The following is a 24494-nucleotide window of genomic DNA, read 5'->3' as shown; positions in this document are numbered from 1 at the left end:
AGAGAGTCATAGTTACTCCTGCCACTTGCTCCCCGTTCTACCACAGTCACATCTACAAGCTTACTCTGGCCAGTTCACCAGAAGCGATACGCCATTATTTGTTGACCTTAAGACTTTCACAGTACTCCTTGCGGGAGCTCCTCGGGATTGCCAATGTAATTCGCCTTTTGACGAGGCATTTGGCTACCCTAAGAGAGTCATAGTTACTCCTGCCAGTTGCTCCCCGTTTTACCACAGTCACATCTACAAGCTTACTCTGGCCGTTCACCAGAAGCGATACGCCATTATTTGTTGACCTTAAGACTTTCACAGTACTCCTTCCGGGAGCTCATCGAGAATGCCGATGTTTTTCGCCTGTTGACGAGGCATTTTTCTACCTTAAGAGAGTCATCGTTACACCTGCCAAATGCTCGCCGTTAACCACAGCCACATTTTCAAGCTTCCTCTGGCCCAGTTCACCTGAAGCGGTACACCATTATTTGTCGGCTTTGAGACCTTCACTGTACTCCTGCCGGGAGCACCTCGAGTTTGCCGATGTATTTCGCCTATTGACGAGGCATTTGGCTACCTTAAGAGAGTCATAGTTACTCCTACCACTTGCACCCAGCTTTCTCCGGCCAGTTCACCACAAGCGATACGCCATTATCTGTCGACATAAAGTGTTTCACAGTACTACTGCTGGCAGCTCCTCGGTTTGCAGATGTATTTCGCGTGTTGACGAGGCATTTGGCTACCTTAAGAGAGTCATAGTTACTCCTGCCACTTGCTCCCCGTTCTACCACAGTCACATCTACAAGCTTACTCTGGCCAGTTCACCAGAAGCGATACGCCATTATTTGTTGACCTTAAGACTTTCACAGTACTCCTTGCGGGAGCTCCTCGGGATTGCCAATGTAATTCGCCTTTTGACGAGGCATTTGGCTACCCTAAGAGAGTCATAGTTACTCCTGCCAGTTGCTCCCCGTTTTACCACAGTCACATCTACAAGCTTACTCTGGCCGTTCACCAGAAGCGATACGCCATTATTTGTTGACCTTAAGACTTTCACAGTACTCCTTCCGGGAGCTCATCGAGAATGCCGATGTTTTTCGCATGTTGACGAGGCATTTTTCTACCTTAAGAGGATCATTGTTACACCTGTCAAATGCTCGCCGTTAACCACAGCCACATTTTCAAGCTTCCTCTGGCCCAGTTCACCTGAAGCGGTACACCATTATTTGTCGGCTTTGAGACCTTCACTGTACTCCTGCCGGGAGCACCTCGAGTTTGCCGATGTGTTTCGCCTATTGACGAGGCATTTGGCTACCTTAACAGAGTCATAGTTACTCCTACCACTTGCACCCAGATTTATCACTGTCACATCCTCAAGCTTTCTCCGGCCAGGTCACGACAGGCGATACGCCATTATCTGTCGACATAAAGTGTTTCACAGTACTACTGCTGGCAGCTCCTCGGTTTGCAGATGTATTACGCGTGTTGATGAGGCATTTGGCTACCTTAAGAGAGTCATAGTTACTCCTGCCACTTGCTCCCCGTTCTACCACAGTCACATCTACAAGCTTACTCTGGCCAGTTCACCAGAAGCGATACGCCATTATTTGTTGACCTTAAGACTTTCACAGTACTCCTTGCGGGAGCTCCTCGGGATTGCCAATGTAATTCGCCTTTTGACGAGGCATTTGGCTACTCTAAGAGAGTCATAGTTACTCCTGCCAGTTGCTCCCCGTTTTACCACAGTCACATCTACAAGCTTACTCTGGCCGTTCACCAGAAGCGATACGCCATTATTTGTTGACCTTAAGACTTTCACAGTACTCCTTCCGGGAGCTCATCGAGAATGCCGATGTTTTTCGCCTGTTGACGAGGCATTTTTCTACCTTAAGAGAGTCATTCTTACACCTGCCAAATGCTCGCCGTTAGCCACAGCCACATTTTCAAGCTTCCTCTGGCCCAGTTCACCTGAAGCGGTACACCATTATTTGTCGGCTTTGAGACCTTCACTGTACTCCTGCCGGGAGCACCTCGAGTTTGCACCTTGCACCCAGATTTATCACTGTCACATCCTCAAGCTTTCTCCGGCCAGTTCACCACAAGCGATACGCCATTATCTGTCGACATAAAGTGTTTCACAGTACTACTGCTGGCAGCTCCTCGGTTTGCAGATGTATTTCGCATGTTGACGAGGCATTTGGCTACCTTAAGAGAGTCATAGTTACTCCTGCCACTTGCTCCCCGTTCTACCACAGTCACATCTACAAGCTTACTCTGGCCAGTTCACCAGAAGCGATACGCCATTATTTGTTGACCTTAAGACTTTCACAGTACTCCTTGCGGGAGCTCCTCGGGATTGCCAATGTAATTCGCCTTTTGACGAGGCATTTGGCTACCCTAAGAGAGTCATAGTTACTCCTGCCAGTTGCTCCCCGTTTTACCACAGTCACATCTACAAGCTTACTCTGGCCGTTCACCAGAAGCGATACGCCATTATTTGTTGACCTTAAGACTTTCACAGTACTCCTTCCGGGAGCTCATCGAGAATGCCGATGTTTTTCGCCTGTTGACGAGGCATTTTTCTACCTTAAGAGAGTCATCGTTACACCTGCCAAATGCTCGCCGTTAACCACAGCCACATTTTCAAGCTTCCTCTGGCCCAGTTCACCTGAAGCGGTACACCATTATTTGTCGGCTTTGAGACCTTCACTGTACTCCTGCCGGGAGCACCTCGAGTTTGCACCTTGCACCCAGATTTATCACTGTCACATCCTCAAGCTTTCTCCGGCCAGTTCACCACAAGCGATACGCCATTATCTGTCGACATAAAGTGTTCCACAGTACTACTGCTGGCAGCTCCTCGGTTTGCAGATGTATTTCGCATGTTGACGAGGCATTTGGCTACCTTAAGAGACTCATAGTTACTCCTGCCACTTGCTCCCCGTTCTACCACAGTCACATCTACAAGCTTACTCTGGCCAGTTCACCAGAAGCGATACGCCATTATTTGTTGACCTTAAGACTTTCACAGTACTCCTTGCGGGAGCTCCTCGGGATTGCCAATGTAATTCGCCTTTTGACGAGGCATTTGGCTACCCTAAGAGAGTCATAGTTACTCCTGCCAGTTGCTCCCCGTTTTACCACAGTCACATCTACAAGCTTACTCTGGCCGTTCACCAGAAGCGATACGCCATTATTTGTTGACCTTAAGACTTTCACAGTACTCCTTCCGGGAGCTCATCGAGAATGCCGATGTTTTTCGCCTGTTGACGAGGCATTTTTCTACCTTAAGAGAGTCATCGTTACACCTGCCAAATGCTCGCCGTTAACCACAGCCACATTTTCAAGCTTCCTCTGGCCCAGTTCACCTGAAGCGGTACACCATTATTTGTCGGCTTTGAGACCTTCACTGTACTCCTGCCGGGAGCACCTCGAGTTTGCCGATGTATTTCGCCTATTGACGAGGCATTTGGCTACCTTAAGAGAGTCATAGTTACTCCTACCACTTGCACCCAGCTTTCTCCGGCCAGTTCACCACAAGCGATACGCCATTATCTGTCGACATAAAGTGTTTCACAGTACTACTGCTGGCAGCTCCTCGGTTTGCAGATGTATTTCGCGTGTTGACGAGGCATTTGGCTACCTTAAGAGAGTCATAGTTACTCCTGCCACTTGCTCCCCGTTCTACCACAGTCACATCTACAAGCTTACTCTGGCCAGTTCACCAGAAGCGATACGCCATTATTTGTTGACCTTAAGACTTTCACAGTACTCCTTGCGGGAGCTCCTCGGGATTGCCAATGTAATTCGCCTTTTGACGAGGCATTTGGCTACCCTAAGAGAGTCATAGTTACTCCTGCCAGTTGCTCCCCGTTTTACCACAGTCACATCTACAAGCTTACTCTGGCCGTTCACCAGAAGCGATACGCCATTATTTGTTGACCTTAAGACTTTCACAGTACTCCTTCCGGGAGCTCATCGAGAATGCCGATGTTTTTCGCATGTTGACGAGGCATTTTTCTACCTTAAGAGGATCATTGTTACACCTGTCAAATGCTCGCCGTTAACCACAGCCACATTTTCAAGCTTCCTCTGGCCCAGTTCACCTGAAGCGGTACACCATTATTTGTCGGCTTTGAGACCTTCACTGTACTCCTGCCGGGAGCACCTCGAGTTTGCCGATGTGTTTCGCCTATTGACGAGGCATTTGGCTACCTTAACAGAGTCATAGTTACTCCTACCACTTGCACCCAGATTTATCACTGTCACATCCTCAAGCTTTCTCCGGCCAGTTCACGACAGGCGATACGCCATTATCTGTCGACATAAAGTGTTTCACAGTACTACTGCTGGCAGCTCCTCGGTTTGCAGATGTATTACGCGTGTTGATGAGGCATTTGGCTACCTTAAGAGAGTCATAGTTACTCCTGCCACTTGCTCCCCGTTCTACCACAGTCACATCTACAAGCTTACTCTGGCCAGTTCACCAGAAGCGATACGCCATTATTTGTTGACCTTAAGACTTTCACAGTACTCCTTGCGGGAGCTCCTCGGGATTGCCAATGTAATTCGCCTTTTGACGAGGCATTTGGCTACTCTAAGAGAGTCATAGTTACTCCTGCCAGTTGCTCCCCGTTTTACCACAGTCACATCTACAAGCTTACTCTGGCCGTTCACCAGAAGCGATACGCCATTATTTGTTGACCTTAAGACTTTCACAGTACTCCTTCCGGGAGCTCATCGAGAATGCCGATGTTTTTCGCCTGTTGACGAGGCATTTTTCTACCTTAAGAGAGTCATTCTTACACCTGCCAAATGCTCGCCGTTAGCCACAGCCACATTTTCAAGCTTCCTCTGGCCCAGTTCACCTGAAGCGGTACACCATTATTTGTCGGCTTTGAGACCTTCACTGTACTCCTGCCGGGAGCACCTCGAGTTTGCACCTTGCACCCAGATTTATCACTGTCACATCCTCAAGCTTTCTCCGGCCAGTTCACCACAAGCGATACGCCATTATCTGTCGACATAAAGTGTTTCACAGTACTACTGCTGGCAGCTCCTCGGTTTGCAGATGTATTTCGCATGTTGACGAGGCATTTGGCTACCTTAAGAGAGTCATAGTTACTCCTGCCACTTGCTCCCCGTTCTACCACAGTCACATCTACAAGCTTACTCTGGCCAGTTCACCAGAAGCGATACGCCATTATTTGTTGACCTTAAGACTTTCACAGTACTCCTTGCGGGAGCTCCTCGGGATTGCCAATGTAATTCGCCTTTTGACGAGGCATTTGGCTACCCTAAGAGAGTCATAGTTACTCCTGCCAGTTGCTCCCCGTTTTACCACAGTCACATCTACAAGCTTACTCTGGCCGTTCACCAGAAGCGATACGCCATTATTTGTTGACCTTAAGACTTTCACAGTACTCCTTCCGGGAGCTCATCGAGAATGCCGATGTTTTTCGCCTGTTGACGAGGCATTTTTCTACCTTAAGAGAGTCATCGTTACACCTGCCAAATGCTCGCCGTTAACCACAGCCACATTTTCAAGCTTCCTCTGGCCCAGTTCACCTGAAGCGGTACACCATTATTTGTCGGCTTTGAGACCTTCACTGTACTCCTGCCGGGAGCACCTCGAGTTTGCACCTTGCACCCAGATTTATCACTGTCACATCCTCAAGCTTTCTCCGGCCAGTTCACCACAAGCGATACGCCATTATCTGTCGACATAAAGTGTTCCACAGTACTACTGCTGGCAGCTCCTCGGTTTGCAGATGTATTTCGCATGTTGACGAGGCATTTGGCTACCTTAAGAGACTCATAGTTACTCCTGCCACTTGCTCCCCGTTCTACCACAGTCACATCTACAAGCTTACTCTGGCCAGTTCACCAGAAGCGATACGCCATTATTTGTTGACCTTAAGACTTTCACAGTACTCCTTGCGGGAGCTCCTCGGGATTGCCAATGTAATTCGCCTTTTGACGAGGCATTTGGCTACCCTAAGAGAGTCATAGTTACTCCTGCCAGTTGCTCCCCGTTTTACCACAGTCACATCTACAAGCTTACTCTGGCCGTTCACCAGAAGCGATACGCCATTATTTGTTGACCTTAAGACTTTCACAGTACTCCTTCCGGGAGCTCATCGAGAATGCCGATGTTTTTCGCCTGTTGACGAGGCATTTTTCTACCTTAAGAGAGTCATCGTTACACCTGCCAAATGCTCGCCGTTAACCACAGCCACATTTTCAAGCTTCCTCTGGCCCAGTTCACCTGAAGCGGTACACCATTATTTGTCGGCTTTGAGACCTTCACTGTACTCCTGCCGGGAGCACCTCGAGTTTGCCGATGTATTTCGCCTATTGACGAGGCATTTGGCTACCTTAAGAGAGTCATAGTTACTCCTACCACTTGCACCCAGCTTTCTCCGGCCAGTTCACCACAAGCGATACGCCATTATCTGTCGACATAAAGTGTTTCACAGTACTACTGCTGGCAGCTCCTCGGTTTGCAGATGTATTTCGCGTGTTGACGAGGCATTTGGCTACCTTAAGAGAGTCATAGTTACTCCTGCCACTTGCTCCCCGTTCTACCACAGTCACATCTACAAGCTTACTCTGGCCAGTTCACCAGAAGCGATACGCCATTATTTGTTGACCTTAAGACTTTCACAGTACTCCTTCCGGGAGCTCATCGAGAATGCCGATGTTTTTCGCATGTTGACGAGGCATTTTTCTACCTTAAGAGGATCATTGTTACACCTGTCAAATGCTCGCCGTTAACCACAGCCACATTTTCAAGCTTCCTCTGGCCCAGTTCACCTGAAGCGGTACACCATTATTTGTCGGCTTTGAGACCTTCACTGTACTCCTGCCGGGAGCACCTCGAGTTTGCCGATGTGTTTCGCCTATTGACGAGGCATTTGGCTACCTTAACAGAGTCATAGTTACTCCTACCACTTGCACCCAGATTTATCACTGTCACATCCTCAAGCTTTCTCCGGCCAGTTCACGACAGGCGATACGCCATTATCTGTCGACATAAAGTGTTTCACAGTACTACTGCTGGCAGCTCCTCGGTTTGCAGATGTATTACGCGTGTTGATGAGGCATTTGGCTACCTTAAGAGAGTCATAGTTACTCCTGCCACTTGCTCCCCGTTCTACCACAGTCACATCTACAAGCTTACTCTGGCCAGTTCACCAGAAGCGATACGCCATTATTTGTTGACCTTAAGACTTTCACAGTACTCCTTGCGGGAGCTCCTCGGGATTGCCAATGTAATTCGCCTTTTGACGAGGCATTTGGCTACTCTAAGAGAGTCATAGTTACTCCTGCCAGTTGCTCCCCGTTTTACCACAGTCACATCTACAAGCTTACTCTGGCCGTTCACCAGAAGCGATACGCCATTATTTGTTGACCTTAAGACTTTCACAGTACTCCTTCCGGGAGCTCATCGAGAATGCCGATGTTTTTCGCCTGTTGACGAGGCATTTTTCTACCTTAAGAGAGTCATTCTTACACCTGCCAAATGCTCGCCGTTAGCCACAGCCACATTTTCAAGCTTCCTCTGGCCCAGTTCACCTGAAGCGGTACACCATTATTTGTCGGCTTTGAGACCTTCACTGTACTCCTGCCGGGAGCACCTCGAGTTTGCACCTTGCACCCAGATTTATCACTGTCACATCCTCAAGCTTTCTCCGGCCAGTTCACCACAAGCGATACGCCATTATCTGTCGACATAAAGTGTTTCACAGTACTACTGCTGGCAGCTCCTCGGTTTGCAGATGTATTTCGCATGTTGACGAGGCATTTGGCTACCTTAAGAGAGTCATAGTTACTCCTGCCACTTGCTCCCCGTTCTACCACAGTCACATCTACAAGCTTACTCTGGCCAGTTCACCAGAGGCGATACGCCATTATTTGTTGACCTTAAGACTTTCACAGTACTCCTTGCGGGAGCTCCTCGGGATTGCCAATGTAATTCGCCTTTTGACGAGGCATTTGGCTACCCTAAGAGAGTCATAGTTACTCCTGCCAGTTGCTCCCCGTTTTACCACAGTCACATCTACAAGCTTACTCTGGCCGTTCACCAGAAGCGATACGCCATTATTTGTTGACCTTAAGACTTTCACAGTACTCCTTCCGGGAGCTCATCGAGAATGCCGATGTTTTTCGCCTGTTGACGAGGCATTTTTCTACCTTAAGAGAGTCATCGTTACACCTGCCAAATGCTCGCCGTTAACCACAGCCACATTTTCAAGCTTCCTCTGGCCCAGTTCACCTGAAGCGGTACACCATTATTTGTCGGCTTTGAGACCTTCACTGTACTCCTGCCGGGAGCACCTCGAGTTTGCCGATGTATTTCGCCTATTGACGAGGCATTTGGCTACCTTAAGAGAGTCATAGTTACTCCTACCACTTGCACCCAGCTTTCTCCGGCCAGTTCACCACAAGCGATACGCCATTATCTGTCGACATAAAGTGTTTCACAGTACTACTGCTGGCAGCTCCTCGGTTTGCAGATGTATTTCGCGTGTTGACGAGGCATTTGGCTACCTTAAGAGAGTCATAGTTACTCCTGCCACTTGCTCCCCGTTCTACCACAGTCACATCTACAAGCTTACTCTGGCCAGTTCACCAGAAGCGATACGCCATTATTTGTTGACCTTAAGACTTTCACAGTACTCCTTGCGGGAGCTCCTCGGGATTGCCAATGTAATTCGCCTTTTGACGAGGCATTTGGCTACCCTAAGAGAGTCATAGTTACTCCTGCCAGTTGCTCCCCGTTTTACCACAGTCACATCTACAAGCTTACTCTGGCCGTTCACCAGAAGCGATACGCCATTATTTGTTGACCTTAAGACTTTCACAGTACTCCTTCCGGGAGCTCATCGAGAATGCCGATGTTTTTCGCATGTTGACGAGGCATTTTTCTACCTTAAGAGGATCATTGTTACACCTGTCAAATGCTCGCCGTTAACCACAGCCACATTTTCAAGCTTCCTCTGGCCCAGTTCACCTGAAGCGGTACACCATTATTTGTCGGCTTTGAGACCTTCACTGTACTCCTGCCGGGAGCACCTCGAGTTTGCCGATGTGTTTCGCCTATTGACGAGGCATTTGGCTACCTTAACAGAGTCATAGTTACTCCTACCACTTGCACCCAGATTTATCACTGTCACATCCTCAAGCTTTCTCCGGCCAGTTCACGACAGGCGATACGCCATTATCTGTCGACATAAAGTGTTTCACAGTACTACTGCTGGCAGCTCCTCGGTTTGCAGATGTATTACGCGTGTTGATGAGGCATTTGGCTACCTTAAGAGAGTCATAGTTACTCCTGCCACTTGCTCCCCGTTCTACCACAGTCACATCTACAAGCTTACTCTGGCCAGTTCACCAGAAGCGATACGCCATTATTTGTTGACCTTAAGACTTTCACAGTACTCCTTGCGGGAGCTCCTCGGGATTGCCAATGTAATTCGCCTTTTGACGAGGCATTTGGCTACTCTAAGAGAGTCATAGTTACTCCTGCCAGTTGCTCCCCGTTTTACCACAGTCACATCTACAAGCTTACTCTGGCCGTTCACCAGAAGCGATACGCCATTATTTGTTGACCTTAAGACTTTCACAGTACTCCTTCCGGGAGCTCATCGAGAATGCCGATGTTTTTCGCCTGTTGACGAGGCATTTTTCTACCTTAAGAGAGTCATTCTTACACCTGCCAAATGCTCGCCGTTAGCCACAGCCACATTTTCAAGCTTCCTCTGGCCCAGTTCACCTGAAGCGGTACACCATTATTTGTCGGCTTTGAGACCTTCACTGTACTCCTGCCGGGAGCACCTCGAGTTTGCACCTTGCACCCAGATTTATCACTGTCACATCCTCAAGCTTTCTCCGGCCAGTTCACCACAAGCGATACGCCATTATCTGTCGACATAAAGTGTTTCACAGTACTACTGCTGGCAGCTCCTCGGTTTGCAGATGTATTTCGCATGTTGACGAGGCATTTGGCTACCTTAAGAGAGTCATAGTTACTCCTGCCACTTGCTCCCCGTTCTACCACAGTCACATCTACAAGCTTACTCTGGCCAGTTCACCAGAAGCGATACGCCATTATTTGTTGACCTTAAGACTTTCACAGTACTCCTTGCGGGAGCTCCTCGGGATTGCCAATGTAATTCGCCTTTTGACGAGGCATTTGGCTACCCTAAGAGAGTCATAGTTACTCCTGCCAGTTGCTCCCCGTTTTACCACAGTCACATCTACAAGCTTACTCTGGCCGTTCACCAGAAGCGATACGCCATTATTTGTTGACCTTAAGACTTTCACAGTACTCCTTCCGGGAGCTCATCGAGAATGCCGATGTTTTTCGCCTGTTGACGAGGCATTTTTCTACCTTAAGAGAGTCATCGTTACACCTGCCAAATGCTCGCCGTTAACCACAGCCACATTTTCAAGCTTCCTCTGGCCCAGTTCACCTGAAGCGGTACACCATTATTTGTCGGCTTTGAGACCTTCACTGTACTCCTGCCGGGAGCACCTCGAGTTTGCCGATGTATTTCGCCTATTGACGAGGCATTTGGCTACCTTAAGAGAGTCATAGTTACTCCTACCACTTGCACCCAGATTTATCACTGTCACATCCTCAAGCTTTCTCCGGCCAGTTCACCACAAGCGATACGCCATTATCTGTCGACATAAAGTGTTTCACAGTACTACTGCTGGCAGCTCCTCGGTTTGCAGATGTATTTCGCGTGTTGACGAGGCATTTGGCAACCTTAAGAGAGTCATAGTTACTCCTGCCACTTGCTCCCCGTTCTACCACAGTCACATCTACAAGCTTACTCTGGCCAGTTCACCAGAAGCGATACGCCATTATTTGTTGACCTTAAGACTTTCACAGTACTCCTTGCGGGAGCTCCTCGGGATTGCCAATGTAATTCGCCGTTTGACGAGGCATTTGGCTACCCTAAGAGAGTCATAGTTACTCCTGCCAGTTGCTCCCCGTTTTACCACAGTCACATCTACAAGCTTACTCTGGCCGTTCACCAGAAGCGATACGCCATTATTTGTTGACCTTAAGACTTTCACAGTACTCCTTCCGGGAGCTCATCGAGAATGCCGATGTTTTTCGCATGTTGACGAGGCATTTTTCTACCTTAAGAGAATCATTGTTACACCTGCCAATTGCTCGCCGTTAACCACAGCCACATTTTCAAGCTTCCTCTGGCCCAGTTCACCTGAAGCGGTACACCATTATTTGTCGGCTTTGAGACCTTCACTGTACTCCTGCCGGGAGCACCTCGAGTTTGCCGATGTATTTCGCCTATTGACGAGGCGTTTGGCTACCTTAAGAGAGTCATAGTTACTCCTACCACTTGCACCCAGATTTATCACTGTCACATCCTCAAGCTTTCTCCGGCCAGTTCACCACAAGCGATACGCCATTATCTGTCGACATAAAGTGTTTCACAGTACTACTGCTGGCAGCTCCTCGGTTTGCAGATGTATTACGCGTGTTGATGAGGCATTTGGCCACCTTAAGAGAGTCATAGTTACTCCTGCCACTTGCTCCCCTTTCTACCACAGTCACATCTACAAGCTTACTCTGGCCAGTTCACCAGAAGCGATACGCCATTATTTGTTGACCTTAAGACTTTCACAGTACTCCTTGCGGGAGCTCCTCGGGATTGCCAATGTAATTCGCCTTTTGACGAGGCATTTGGCTACCCTAAGAGAGTCATAGTTACTCCTGCCAGTTGCTCCCCGTTTTACCACAGTCACATCTACAAGCTTACTCTGGCCGTTCACCAGAAGCGATACGCCATTATTTGTTGACCTTAAGACTTTCACAGTACTCCTTCCGGGAGCTCATCGTGAATGCCGATGTTTTTCGCATGTTGACGAGGCATTTTTCTACCTTAAGAGAATCATTGTTACACCTGCCAATTGCTCGCCGTTAACCACAGCCACATTTTCAAGCTTCCTCTGGCCCAGTTCACCTGAAGCGGTACACCATTATTTGTCGGCTTTGAGACCTTCACTGTACTCCTGCCGGGAGCACCTCGAGTTTGTCGATGTATTTCGCCTATTGACGAGGCATTTGGCTACCTTAAGAGAGTCATAGTTACTCCTACCACTTGCACCCAGATTTATCACTGTCACATCCTCAAGCTTTCTCCGGCCAGTTCACCACAAGCGATACGCCATTATCTGTCGACATAAAGTGTTTCACAGTACTACTGCTGGCAGCTCCTCGGTTTGCAGATGTATTACGCGTGTTGATGAGGCATTTGGCTACCTTAAGAGAGTCATAGTTACTCCTGCCACTTGCTCCCCGTTCTACCACAGTCACATCTACAAGCTTACTCTGGCCAGTTCACCAGAGCGATACGCCATTATTTGTTGACCTTAAGACTTTCACAGTACTCCTTGCGGGAGCTCCTCGGGATTGCCAATGTAATTCGCCTTTTGACGAGGCATTTGGCTACCCTAAGAGAGTCATAGTTACTCATGCCAGTTGCTCCCCGTTTTACCACAGTCACATCTACAAGCTTACTCTGGCCGTTCACCAGAAGCGATACGCCATTATTTGTTGACCTTAAGACTTTCACAGTACTCCTTCCGGGAGCTCATCGAGAATGCCGATGTTTTTCGCCTGTTGACGAGGCATTTTTCTACCTTAAGAGAGTCATTGTTACACCTGCCAAATGCTCGCCGTTAGCCACAGCCACATTTTCAAGCTTCCTCTGGCCCAGTTCACCTGAAGCGGTACACCATTATTTGTCGGCTTTGAGACCGTCACTGTACTCCTGCCGGGAGCACCTCGAGTTTGCACCTTGCACCCAGATTTATCACTGTCACATCCTCAAGCTTTCTCCGGCCAGTTCACCACAGGCGATACGCCATTATCTGTCGACATAAAGTGTTTCACAGTACTACTGCTGGCAGCTCATCGGTTTGCAGATGTATTTCGCATGTTGACGAGGCATTTGGCTACCTTAAGAGAGTCATAGTTACTCCTGCCACTTGCTCCCCGTTCTACCACAGTCACATCTACAAGCTTACTCTGGCCAGTTCACCAGAAGCGATACGCCATTATTTGTTGACCTTAAGACTTTCACAGTACTCCTTGCGGGAGCTCCTCGGGATTGCCAATGTAATTCGCCTTTTGACGAGGCATTTGGCTACCCTAAGAGAGTCATAGTTACTCCTGCCAGTTGCTCCCCGTTTTACCACAGTCACATCTACAAGCTTACTCTGGCCGTTCACCAGAAGCGATACGCCATTATTTGTTGACCTTAAGACTTTCACAGTACTCCTTCCGGGAGCTCATCGAGAATGCCGATGTTTTTCGCATGTTGACGAGGCATTTTTCTACCTTAAGAGGATCATTGTTACACCTGTCAAATGCTCGCCGTTAACCACAGCCACATTTTCAAGCTTCCTCTGGCCCAGTTCACCTGAAGCGGTACACCATTATTTGTCGGCTTTGAGACCTTCACTGTACTCCTGCCGGGAGCACCTCGAGTTTGCCGATGTGTTTCGCCTATTGACGAGGCATTTGGCTACCTTAACAGAGTCATAGTTACTCCTACCACTTGCACCCAGATTTATCACTGTCACATCCTCAAGCTTTCTCCGGCCAGTTCACGACAAGCGATACGCCATTATCTGTCGACATAAAGTGTTTCACAGTACTACTGCTGGCAGCTCCTCGGTTTGCAGATGTATTACGCGTGTTGATGAGGCATTTGGCTACCTTAAGAGAGTCATAGTTACTCCTGCCACTTGCTCCCCGTTCTACCACAGTCACATCTACAAGCTTACTCTGGCCAGTTCACCAGAAGCGATACGCCATTATTTGTTGACCTTAAGACTTTCACAGTACTCCTTGCGGGAGCTCCTCGGGATTGCCAATGTAATTCGCCTTTTGACGAGGCATTTGGCTACTCTAAGAGAGTCATAGTTACTCCTGCCAGTTGCTCCCCGTTTTACCACAGTCACATCTACAAGCTTACTCTGGCCGTTCACCAGAAGCGATACGCCATTATTTGTTGACCTTAAGACTTTCACAGTACTCCTTCCGGGAGCTCATCGAGAATGCCGATGTTTTTCGGCTGTTGACGAGGCATTTTTCTACCTTAAGAGAGTCATTGTTACACCTGCCAAATGCTCGCCGTTAGCCACAGCCACATTTTCAAGCTTCCTCTGGCCCAGTTCACCTGAAGCGGTACACCATTATTTGTCGGCTTTGAGACCTTCACTGTACTCCTGCCGGGAGCACCTCGAGTTTGCACCTTGCACCCAGATTTATCACTGTCACATCCTCAAGCTTTCTCCGGCCAGTTCACCACAAGCGATACGCCATTATCTGTCGACATAAAGTGTTTCACAGTACTACTGCTGGCAGCTCCTCGGTTTGCAGATGTATTTCGCATGTTGATGAGGCATTTGGCAACCTTAAGAGAGTCATAGTTACTCCTGCCACTTGCTCCCCGTTCTACCACAGTCACATCTACAAGCTTACTCTGGCCAGTTCACCAGAAGCGATACGCCATTATTTGTTGACCTTAAGACTTTCACAGTACTCCTTGCGGGAGCTCCTCGGGATTGCCAATGTAATTCGCCTTTTGACGAGGCATTTGGCTACCCTAAGAGAGTCATAGTTACTCCTGCCAGTTGCTCCCCGTTTTACCACAGTCACATCTACAAGCTTACTCTGGCCTTTCACCAGAAGCGATACGCCATTATTTGTTGACCTTAAGACTTTCACAGTACTCCTTCCGGGAGCTCATCGAGAATGCCGATGTTTTTCGCATGTTGACGAGGCATTTTTCTACCTTAAGAGAATCATTGTTACACCTGCCAAATGCTCGCCGTTAACCACAGCCACATTTTCAAGCTTCCTCTGGCCCAGTTCACCTGAAGCGGTACACAATTATTTGTCGGCTTTGAGACCTTCACTGTACTCCTGCCGGGAGCACCTCGAGTTTGCCGATGTATTTCGCCTATTGACGAGGCATTTGGCTACCTTAAGAGAGTCATAGTTACTCCTACCACTTGCACCCAGATTTATCACTGTCACATCCTCAAGCTTTCTCCGGCCAGTTCACCACAAGCGATACGCCATTATCTGTCGACATAAAGTGTTTCACAGTACTACTGCTGGCAGCTCCTCGGTTTGCAGATGTATTTCGCGTGTTGACGAGGCATTTGGCAACCTTAAGAGAGTCATAGTTACTCCTGCCACTTGCTCCCCGTTCTACCACAGTCACATCTACAAGCTTACTCTGGCCAGTTCACCAGAAGCGATACGCCATTATTTGTTGACCTTAAGACTTTCACAGTACTCCTTGCGGGAGCTCCTCGGGATTGCCAATGTAATTCGCCTTTTGGCGAGGCATTTGGCTACCCTAAGAGAGTCATAGTTACTCCTGCCAGTTGCTCCCCGTTTTACCACAGTCACATCTACAAGCTTACTCTGGCCGTTCACCAGAAGCGATACGCCATTATTTGTTGACCTTAAGACTTTCACAGTACTCCTTCCGGGAGCTCATCGAGAATGCCGATGTTTTTCGCATGTTGACGAGGCATTTTTCTACCTTAAGAGAATCATTGTTACACCTGCCAATTGCTCGCCGTTAACCACAGCCACATTTTCAAGCTTCCTCTGGCCTAGTTCACCTGAAGCGGTACACCATTATTTGTCGCCTTTGAGACCTTCACTGTACTCCTGCCGGGAGCACCTCGAGTTTGCCGATGTATTTCGCCTATTGACGAGGCATTTGGCTACCTTAAGAGAGTCATAGTTACTCCTACCACTTGCACCCAGATTTATCACTGTCACATCCTCAAGCTTTCTCCGGCCAGTTCACCACAAGCGATACGCCATTATCTGTCGACATAAAGTGTTTCACAGTACTACTGCTGGCAGCTCCTCGGTTTGCAGATGTATTTCGCGTGTTGACGAGGCATTTGGCTACCTTAAGAGAGTCGTAGTTACTCCTGCCACTTGCTCCCCGTTCTACCACAGTCACATCTACAAGCTTACTCTGGCCAGTTCACCAGAAGCGATACGCCATTATTAGTTGACCTTAAGACTTTCACAGTACTCCTTGCGGGAGCTCCTCGGGATTGCCAATGTAATTCGCCTTTTGACGAGGCATTTGGCTACCCTAAGAGAGTCATAGTTACTCCTGCCAGTTGCTCCCCGTTTTACCACAGTCACATCTACAAGCTTACTCTGGACGTTCACCAGAAGCGATACGCCATTATTTGTTGACCTTAAGACTTTCACAGTACTCCTTCCGGGAGCTCATCGAGAATGCCGATGTTTTTCGCATGTTGACGAGGCATTTTTCTACCTTAAGAGAATCATTGTTACACCTGCCAAATGCTCGCCGTTAACCACAGCCACATTTTCAAGCTTCCTCTGGCCCAGTTCACCTGAAGCGGTACACCATTATTTGTCGGCTTTGAGACCTTCACTGTACTCCTGCCGGGAGCACCTCGAGTTTGCCGATGTATTTCGCCTATTGACGAGGCATTTGGCTACCTTAAGAGAGTCATAGTTACTCCTACCACTTGCACCCAGATTTATCACTGTCACATCCTCAAGCTTTCTCCGGCCAGTTCACCACAAGCGATACGCCATTATCTGTCGACATAAAGTGTTTCACAGTACTACTGCTGGCAGCTCCTCGGTTTGCAGATGTATTTCGCGTGTTGACGAGGCATTTGGCAACCTTAAGAGAGTCATAGTTACTCCTGCCACTTGCTCCCCGTTCTACCACAGTCACATCTACAAGCTTACTCTGGCCAGTTCACCAGAGCGATACGCCATTATTTGTTGACCTTAAGACTTTCACAGTACTCCTTGCGGGAGCTCCTCGGGATTGCCAATGTAATTCGCCTTTTGACGAGGCATTTGGCTACCCTAAGAGAGTCATAGTTACTCATGCCAGTTGCTCCCCGTTTTACCACAGTCACATCTACAAGCTTACTCTGGCCGTTCACCAGAAGCGATACGCCATTATTTGTTGACCTTAAGACTTTCACAGTACTCCTTCCGGGAGCTCATCGAGAATGCCGATGTTTTTCGCCTGTTGACGAGGCATTTTTCTACCTTAAGAGAGTCATTGTTACACCTGCCAAATGCTCGCCGTTAGCCACAGCCACATTTTCAAGCTTCCTCTGGCCCAGTTCACCTGAAGCGGTACACCATTATTTGTCGGCTTTGAGACCGTCACTGTACTCCTGCCGGGAGCACCTCGAGTTTGCACCTTGCACCCAGATTTATCACTGTCACATCCTCAAGCTTTCTCCGGCCAGTTCACCACAGGCGATACGCCATTATCTGTCGACATAAAGTGTTTCACAGTACTACTGCTGGCAGCTCATCGGTTTGCAGATGTATTTCGCATGTTGACGAGGCATTTGGCTACCTTAAGAGAGTCATAGTTACTCCTGCCACTTGCTCCCCGTTCTACCACAGTCACATCTACAAGCTTACTCTGGCCAGTTCACCAGAAGCGATACGCCATTATTTGTTGACCTTAAGACTTTCACAGTACTCCTTGCGGGAGCTCCTCGGGATTGCCAATGTAATTCGCCTTTTGACGAGGCATTTGGCTACCCTAAGAGAGTCATAGTTACTCCTGCCAGTTGCTCCCCGTTTTACCACAGTCACATCTACAAGCTTACTCTGGCCGTTCACCAGAAGCGATACGCCATTATTTGTTGACCTTAAGACTTTCACAGTACTCCTTCCGGGAGCTCATCGAGAATGCCGATGTTTTTCGCATGTTGACGAGGCATTTTTCTACCTTAAGAGGATCATTGTTACACCTGTCAAATGCTCGCCGTTAACCACAGCCACATTTTCAAGCTTCCTCTGGCCCAGTTCACCTGAAGCGGTACACCATTATTTGTCGGCTTTGAGACCTTCACTGTACTCCTGCCGGGAGCACCTCGAGTTTGCCGATGTGTTTCGCCTATTGACGAGGCATTTGGCTACCTTAACAGAGTCATAGTTACTCCTACCACTTGCACCCAGATTTATCACTGTCACATCCTCAAGCTTTCTCCGGCCAGTTCACGACAAGCGATACGCCATTATCTGTCGACATAAAGTGTTTCACAGTACTACTGCTGGCAGCTCCTCGGTTTGCAGATGTATTACGCGTGTTGATGAGGCATTTGGCTACCTTAAGAGAGTCATAGTTACTCCTGCCACTTGCTCCCCGTTCTACCACAGTCACATCTACAAGCTTACTCTGGCCAGTTCACCAGAAGCGATACGCCATTATTTGTTGACCTTAAGACTTTCACAGTACTCCTTGCGGGAGCTCCTCGGGATTGCCAATGTAATTCGCCTTTTGACGAGGCATTTGGCTACTCTAAGAGAGTCATAGTTACTCCTGCCAGTTGCTCCCCGTTTTACCACAGTCACATCTACAAGCTTACTCTGGCCGTTCACCAGAAGCGATACGCCATTATTTGTTGACCTTAAGACTTTCACAGTACTCCTTCCGGGAGCTCATCGAGAATGCCGATGTTTTTCGGCTGTTGACGAGGCATTTTTCTACCTTAAGAGAGTCATTGTTACACCTGCCAAATGCTCGCCGTTAGCCACAGCCACATTTTCAAGCTTCCTCTGGCCCAGTTCACCTGAAGCGGTACACCATTATTTGTCGGCTTTGAGACCTTCACTGTACTCCTGCCGGGAGCACCTCGAGTTTGCACCTTGCACCCAGATTTATCACTGTCACATCCTCAAGCTTTCTCCGGCCAGTTCACCACAAGCGATACGCCATTATCTGTCGACATAAAGTGTTTCACAGTACTACTGCTGGCAGCTCCTCGGTTTGCAGATGTATTTCGCATGTTGATGAGGCATTTGGCAACCTTAAGAGAGTCATAGTTACTCCTGCCACTTGCTCCCCGTTCTACCACAGTCACATCTACAAGCTTACTCTGGCCAGTTCACCAGAAGCGATACGCCATTATTTGTTGACCTTAAGACTTTCACAGTACTCCTTGCGGGAGCTCCTCGGGATTGCCAATGTAATTCGCCTTTTGACGAGGCATTTGGCTACCCTAAGAGAGTCATAGTTACTCCTGCCAGTTGCTCCCCGTTTTACCACAGTCACATCTACAAGCTTACTCTGGCCTTTCACCAGAAGCGATACGCCATTATTTGTTGACCTTAAGACTTTCACAGTACTCCTTCCGGGAGCTCATCGAGAATGCCGATGTTTTTCGCATGTTGACGAGGCATTTTTCTACCTTAAGAGAATCATTGTTACACCTGCCAAATGCTCGCCGTTAACCACAGCCACATTTTCAAGCTTCCTCTGGCCCAGTTCACCTGAAGCGGTACACAATTATTTGTCGGCTTTGAGACCTTCACTGTACTCCTGCCGGGAGCACCTCGAGTTTGCCGATGTATTTCGCCTATTGACGAGGCATTTGGCTACCTTAAGAGAGTCATAGTTACTCCTACCACTTGCACCCAGATTTATCACTGTCACATCCTCAAGCTTTCTCCGGCCAGTTCACCACAAGCGATACGCCATTATCTGTCGACATAAAGTGTTTCACAGTACTACTGCTGGCAGCTCCTCGGTTTGCAGATGTATTTCGCGTGTTGACGAGGCATTTGGCAACCTTAAGAGAGTCATAGTTACTCCTGCCACTTGCTCCCCGTTCTACCACAGTCACATCTACAAGCTTACTCTGGCCAGTTCACCAGAAGCGATACGCCATTATTTGTTGACCTTAAGACTTTCACAGTACTCCTTGCGGGAGCTCCTCGGGATTGCCAATGTAATTCGCCTTTTGGCGAGGCATTTGGCTACCCTAAGAGAGTCATAGTTACTCCTGCCAGTTGCTCCCCGTTTTACCACAGTCACATCTACAAGCTTACTCTGGCCGTTCACCAGAAGCGATACGCCATTATTTGTTGACCTTAAGACTTTCACAGTACTCCTTCCGGGAGCTCATCGAGAATGCCGATGTTTTTCGCATGTTGACGAGGCATTTTTCTACCTTAAGAGAATCATTGTTACACCTGCCAATTGCTCGCCGTTAACCACAGCCACATTTTCAAGCTTCCTCTGGCCTAGTTCACCTGAAGCGGTACACCATTATTTGTCGCCTTTGAGACCTTCACTGTACTCCTGCCGGGAGCACCTCGAGTTTGCCGATGTATTTCGCCTATTGACGAGGCATTTGGCTACCTTAAGAGAGTCATAGTTACTCCTACCACTTGCACCCAGATTTATCACTGTCACATCCTCAAGCTTTCTCCGGCCAGTTCACCACAAGCGATACGCCATTATCTGTCGACATAAAGTGTTTCACAGTACTACTGCTGGCAGCTCCTCGGTTTGCAGATGTATTTCGCGTGTTGACGAGGCATTTGGCTACCTTAAGAGAGTCGTAGTTACTCCTGCCACTTGCTCCCCGTTCTACCACAGTCACATCTACAAGCTTACTCTGGCCAGTTCACCAGAAGCGATACGCCATTATTAGTTGACCTTAAGACTTTCACAGTACTCCTTGCGGGAGCTCCTCGGGATTGCCAATGTAATTCGCCTTTTGACGAGGCATTTGGCTACCCTAAGAGAGTCATAGTTACTCCTGCCAGTTGCTCCCCGTTTTACCACAGTCACATCTACAAGCTTACTCTGGACGTTCACCAGAAGCGATACGCCATTATTTGTTGACCTTAAGACTTTCACAGTACTCCTTCCGGGAGCTCATCGAGAATGCCGATGTTTTTCGCATGTTGACGAGGCATTTTTCTACCTTAAGAGAATCATTGTTACACCTGCCAAATGCTCGCCGTTAACCACAGCCACATTTTCAAGCTTCCTCTGGCCCAGTTCACCTGAAGCGGTACACCATTATTTGTCGGCTTTGAGACCTTCACTGTACTCCTGCCGGGAGCACCTCGAGTTTGCCGATGTATTTCGCCTATTGACGAGGCATTTGGCTACCTTAAGAGAGTCATAGTTACTCCTACCACTTGCACCCAGATTTATCACTGTCACATCCTCAAGCTTTCTCCGGCCAGTTCACCACAAGCGATACGCCATTATCTGTCGACATAAAGTGTTTCACAGTACTACTGCTGGCAGCTCCTCGGTTTGCAGATGTATTTCGCGTGTTGACGAGGCATTTGGCAACCTTAAGAGAGTCATAGTTACTCCTGCCACTTGCTCCCCGTTCTACCACAGTCACATCTACAAGCTTACTCTGGCCAGTTCACCAGAAGCGATACGCCATTATTTGTTGACCTTAAGACTTTCACAGTACTCCTTGCGGGAGCTCCTCGGGATTGCCAATGTAATTCGCCTTTTGACGAGGCATTTGGCTACCCTAAGAGAGTCATAGTTACTCCTGCCAGTTGCTCCCCGTTTTACCACAGTCACATCTACAAGCTTACTCTGGCCGTTCACCAGAAGCGATACGCCATTATTTGTTGACCTTAAGACTTTCACAGTACTCCTTCCGGGAGCTCATCGAGAATGCCGATGTTTTTCGCATGTTGACGAGGCATTTTTCTACCTTAAGAGAATCATTGTTACACCTGCCAATTGCTCGCCGTTAACCACAGCCACATTTTCAAGCTTCCTCTGGCCCAGTTCACCTGAAGCGGTACACCATTATTTGTCGGCTGTGAGACCTTCACTGTACTCCTGCCGGGAGCACCTCGAGTTTGCCGATGTATTTCGCCTATTGACGAGGCATTTGGCTACCTTAAGAGAGTCATAGTTACTCCTACCACTTGCACCCAGATTTATCACTGTCACATCCTCAAGCTTTCTCCGGCCAGTTCACCACAAGCGATACGCCATTATCTGTCGACATAAAGTGTTTCACAGTACTACTGCTGGCAGCTCCTCGGTTTGCAGATGTATTACGCGTGTTGATGAGGCATTTGGCTACCTTAAGAGAGTCATAGTTACTCCTGCCACTTGCTCCCCGTTCTACCACAGTCACATCTACAAGCTTACTCTGGCCAGTTCACCAGAAGCGATACGCCATTATTTGTTGACCTTAAGACTTTCACAGTACTCCTTGCGGGAGCTCCTCGGGATTGCCAATGTAATTCGCCTTTTGACGAGGCATTTGGCTACCCTAAGAGAGTCATAGTTACTCCTGCCAGTTGCTCCCCGTTTTACCACAGTCACATCTACAAGCTTACTCTGGCCGTTCACCAGAAGCGATACGCCATTATTTGTTGACCTTAAGACTTTCACAGTACTCCTTCCGGGAGCTCATCGAGAATGCCGATGTTTTTCGCCTGTTGACGAGGCATTTTTCTACCTTAAGAGAGTCATTCTTACACCTGCCAAATGCTCGCCGTTAGCCACAGCCACATTTTCAAGCTTCCTCTGGCCCAGTTCACCTGAAGCGGTACACCATTATTTGTCGGCTTTGAGACCTTCACTGTACTCCTGCCGGGAGCACCTCGAGTTTGCACCTTGCACCCAGATTTATCACTGTCACATCCTCAAGCTTTCTCCGGCCAGTTCACCACAAGCGATACGCCATTATCTGTCGACATAAAGTGTTTCACAGTACTACTGCTGGCAGCTCATCGGTTTGCAGATGTATTTCGCATGTTGACGAGGCATTTGGCTTCCTTAAGAGAGTCATAGTTACTCCTGCCACTTGCTCCCCGTTCTACCACAGTCACATCTACAAGCTTACTCTGGCCAGTTCACCAGAAGCGATACGCCATTATTTGTTGACCTTAAGACTTTCACAGTACTCCTTGCGGGAGCTCCTCGGGATTGCCAATGTAATTCGCCTTTTGACGAGGCATTTGGCTACTCTAAGAGAGTCATAGTTACTCCTGCCAGTTGCTCCCCGTTTTACCACAGTCACATCTACAAGCTTACTCTGGCCGTTCACCAGAAGCGATACGCCATTATTTGTTGACCTTAAGACTTTCACAGTACTCCTTCCGGGAGCTCATCGAGAATGCCGATGTTTTTCGCCTGTTGACGAGGCATTTTTCTACCTTAAGAGAGTCATTGTTACACCTGCCAATTGCTCGCCGTTAGCCACAGCCACATTTTCAAGCTTCCTCTGGCCCAGTTCACCTGAAGCGGTACACCATTATTTGTCGGCTTTGAGACCTTCACTGTACTCCTGCCGGGTGCACCTCGAGTTTGCACCTTGCACCCAGATTTATCACTGTCACATCCTCAAGCTTTCTCCGGCCAGTTCACCACAAGCGATACGCCATTATCTGTCGACATAAAGTGTTTCACAGTACTACTGCTGGCAGCTCATCGGTTTGCAGATGTATTTCGCATGTTGACGAGGCATTTGGCTACCTTAAGAGAGTCATAGTTACTCCTGCCACTTGCTCCCCGTTCTACCACAGTCACATCTACAAGCTTACTCTGGCCAGTTCACCAGAAGCGATACGCCATTATTTGTTGACCTTAAGACTTTCACAGTACTCCTTGCGGGAGCTCCTCGGGATTGCCAATGTAATTCGCCTTTTGACGAGGCATTTGGCTACCCTAAGAGAGTCATAGTTACTCCTGCCAGTTGCTCCCCGTTTTACCACAGTCACATCTACAAGCTTACTCTGGACGTTCACCAGAAGCGATACGCCATTATTTGTTGACCTTAAGACTTTCACAGTACTCCTTCCGGGAGCTCATCGAGAATGCCGATGTTTTTCGCATGTTGACGAGGCATTTTTCTACCTTAAGAGAATCATTGTTACACCTGCCAAATGCTCGCCGTTAACCACAGCCACATTTTCAAGCTTCCTCTGGTCCAGTTCACCTGAAGCGGTATACCATTATTTGTCGGCTTTGAGACCTTCACTGTACTCCTGCCGGGAGCACCTCGAGTTTGCCGATGTATTTCGCCTATTGACGAGGCATTTGGCTACCTTAAGAGAGTCATAGTTACTCCTACCACTTGCACCCAGATTTATCACTGTCACATCCTCAAGCTTTCTCCGGCCAGTTCACCACAAGCGATACGCCATTATCTGTCGACATAAAGTGTTTCACAGTACTACTGCTGGCAGCTCCTCGGTTTGCAGATGTATTTCGCGTGTTGACGAGGCATTTGGCAACCTTAAGAGAGTCATAGTTACTCCTGCCACTTGCTCCCCGTTCTACCACAGTCACATCTACAAGCTTACTCTGGCTAGTTCACCAGAAGCGATACGCCATTATTTGTTGACCTTAAGACTTTCACAGTACTCCTTGCGGGAGCTCCTCGGGATTGCCAATGTAATTCGCCTTTTGACGAGGCATTTGGCTACCCTAAGAGAGTCATAGTTACTCCTGCCAGTTGCTCCCCGTTTTACCACAGTCACATCTACAAGCTTACTCTGGCCGTTCACCAGAAGCGATACGCCATTATTTGTTGACCTTAAGACTTTCACAGTACTCCTTCCGGGAGCTCATCGAGAATGCCGATGTTTTTCGCATGTTGACGAGGCATTTTTCTACCTT

Source organism: Schistocerca nitens, chromosome 12, assembly GCF_023898315.1.
Source record: "Schistocerca nitens isolate TAMUIC-IGC-003100 chromosome 12, iqSchNite1.1, whole genome shotgun sequence".
Classification (NCBI taxonomy): domain Eukaryota; kingdom Metazoa; phylum Arthropoda; class Insecta; order Orthoptera; family Acrididae; genus Schistocerca; species Schistocerca nitens.
This window is presented reverse-complemented; position numbering follows the sequence as displayed.